Source organism: Salmo salar, chromosome ssa02 (assembly GCF_905237065.1).
Source record: "Salmo salar chromosome ssa02, Ssal_v3.1, whole genome shotgun sequence".
NCBI classification, from domain to species: Eukaryota; Metazoa; Chordata; class Actinopteri; order Salmoniformes; family Salmonidae; genus Salmo; species Salmo salar.
The window spans coordinates 20,556,756-20,560,042 of NC_059443.1; positions in this window are offsets into that span (position 1 = coordinate 20,556,756).

Here is a 3,287-nt window from a genome sequence, read left to right on the forward strand (position 1 = left end):
CTAGTTAGTAATACTCACCCTGTTGAGTCACCACACAGACGGAATCTCATAAATCAAGAATGATCTTGTATTTTTTTTAGGCTGCAAGTCATTCAAGTGTGCAAAGTCAATAATAATCATGACAGTGAAGCTGATGACAGTTGATTTGAAGTGGAAAAGTTTAATATCCTACAGTTTGGAGGCTTAGATACTTCCTCACATTTTGATAGCACTTTAATTTGTGGTACACTAGTTTATTATTTAAAGTGCTACTCAGATATTTTTGTTATGACAAACTAGTATTGGGAAAGTGAGTGGGGATCAGAAGTAGATCAATTAGTACATTGTCATGTTCAGGTTTTACGTAGTCATTGTTGTAGTACTACTTCTTGTGTCACTTCCATTTTGAACATGGGCCAAGAGAAACAGTGAATGTTCCAGAGATCCAAAGGGAAAAGGAAGACAGAGTTCTGCAGTCCAACAGACCAACATTCTTTAGCCTCCAAGAGGCACCATCAGTCCTAACTCTTTTCACCTTGGTCCTCTGCATAGGGCAGTAGGATCATCCCTGATCTCAGGTCAGTTTAGCATATTCTTCCGTTATGGTTCAGGTTAAGATGTGGGAAGGATAAGATGGTCCGAGATCTGTGTCTAAGAGCTTCTACCCAGAGTGTATATACAGTGCCCTCTGTAATTATTGAGACAGCGAAACATTTTTTTTATTATTTTGGTTCTGTACTCCAGCACTTTGGATTTGAAATGATACAATGACTATTAGGTTAAAGTGCAGACTGGCAGCTTTAATTTGAAGGTATTTTCCTCCATATTGGGTGAACAGTTTAGAAATTACAGCACTTTTTGTACATAGTCCCTTCATTTTAGAGGACCAAAAGTATTGGGACAAATTCACTTACATGTGTATTAAAGTCGTCAAAAGTGTAGTTAGTATTTGGCCCCATATTCCTAGCACGCAATGATTACATCAAGCTTGTGACTTGGAGTCACTTTTATTGTAAATAAGAATAACATGTTTATAAACACTTCTACATTAATGTGGATGCTACCATGATTACAGATAGTCCTGAATTAGTCGTAAATAATGATGGGCAAAGTTACAGACTCAAAATATCACACCCCCAAAAATGCTAACCTCCCATGTTATTGTAATGGTGAGACGTAAGCATGTCTTGGGGGTATGATATTTCTGTGTCTGTAACTTTGTTTTATTGTCTACTCTACTATATTGTAAGACCTAACGTTCCACCAGCAGTTTACAATATCAAATCAAACATTGACTGGGTCATGTGTTACCAACTGTATTCCTTTGTTCTGTGTTGGAAACATCCTTTAAGTAAGTATGATTCACTGGTACATACCATTTATAAAAATGTAAAAAAAGAAGCTCGCAAATCTCTCCCACTATTTTTAAGAACTATAATATAAGTAGAAATACACAAAAATGTTTGTTATAATATGCAGTAATTTGCACAATCATTATATACAGTACAGGTCAAAAGTTTGGAAACATACTAATTTCAGTGTTTTTCTTTATTTGTACTATTTTCTACATTGTAGAATAATAGTGAAGACATCAAAACTATGAAATAACACATATGGAATCATGTAGTAACCAAAAAAGTGTTAAACAAATCAAAATATATTTGAGATTCTTCAAAGTAGCCACCCTTTGCTTTAATGACAGCTTTGCACACATACTCTTGGCATTCTCTCAACTGGTTTCTTGAGGTTGTCACCTGGAATGCATTTCAATTAACAGGTGTGCCTTGTTAAAAGTTAATTTGTGGAATTTATTTCCTTCTAAATGCGTTTGAGCCAATCAGTTGTGTTGTGACAAGTTAGGGGTGGTATTTGGTAAAATACCAAGTCCATATTATGGCAAGAACAGCTCAAATAAGCAAAGAGAAACGACAGTCCATCATTACTTTAAAACATGAAGGTCGTCAATCCGGAAAATGTCAATAACTTTGAAAGTTTTGTCAAGTGCAGTCGCAAAAACCATCAAGCGCTATGATGAAACTGGCTCTCATGAGGACCGCCACAGCCAAGGAAGACCCAGAGTTACCTCTGCTGCAGAGGATAAGTTCATTAGAGGTATCAGCCTCAGAAATTGGCAACTAACTTCACCTCAGATTGCACCTCACAGTTCAAGTAACAGACACATCTCAACATCAACTGTTCAGAGGAGTCATGGTCAAATTACTGCAAAGAAACCACTACTAAAGGACACCTATAAGAAGAAGAGACTTGCTTGGGCCAAGAAACATGAGCAATGGACATTAGACTTGTGGAAATCTGTCCTTTGGTCTGATGAGTCCAGATTTGCGATTTTTGGTTCCAACCGCCGTGTCTTTGTAAGAATTCAAGGCACACTTAACCAGCATGGCTACCACAGCATTCAGCAGCGATACGCCATCCCATCTGGTTTGCGCTTAGTGGGACTATCATTTGTTTTTCAACAGGAAAATGACCCAAAACACAGCTCCAGGCTGTGTAAGGGATATTTGACCGAGAGGGAGAGTGATGGAGTGCTGCATCAGATGATCAGGCCTCCAATCACCTGACCTCAACCCAATTGAGATGATTAGGGCTGAGTTGGACCGCAGAGTGAAGGAAAAGCAGCCAACAAGTGCTCACCATATGTGGGAACTCCTTCAAGACTGTCAGAAAAACATTCCAGGTGAAGCTGGTTGAGAGAATGCCAAGAGTGTGTAAATCTGTTATCAAGGCAAAGGGTGGCCACTTTGAAGAATCTAAAATCTATATTTCATAATTTGTCATAATAAAGAAAAACCCTTGAATGAGTAGGTGTGTCCAAACCTTTGAGTGGTACTGTACATACGAGGTAAAAATAATAAAAACAAAGCCTCCTGCCAGTGGATTTTACAAGTCTGCAGAATTCACCAAAAGTCTTCTGAAAGGGATCAAATAACTGCGAAAACAAAAAAAGCTTTGCAGTTATTTAGTTTTAATAATGAGTTACTAGCTCGTTAGTGAAGAAGCCTCCTGCTGATGTGATAGTGTACAACACAATGATATGTTGAGGGACAGAGCTCGTTATGCAAGGGTTTTTATGTTGCGTGTCACCCAAAGACCTAGAACTGTTGTTTTACACCACTTGAGGTCTCTTGGCTGACAGCCACTCATTGTAAAAAAGCATGTGAGAGGAAACTGGCAAAGGACACAAGTTTTTTTCACCCTCCACTCTTTTTCTTCTCCCTTCTTTCTTTGATTTAATGAGTCTCCACAAGATGGTGCCAGTTGGGAAAAGGATGAATGACACACCACTG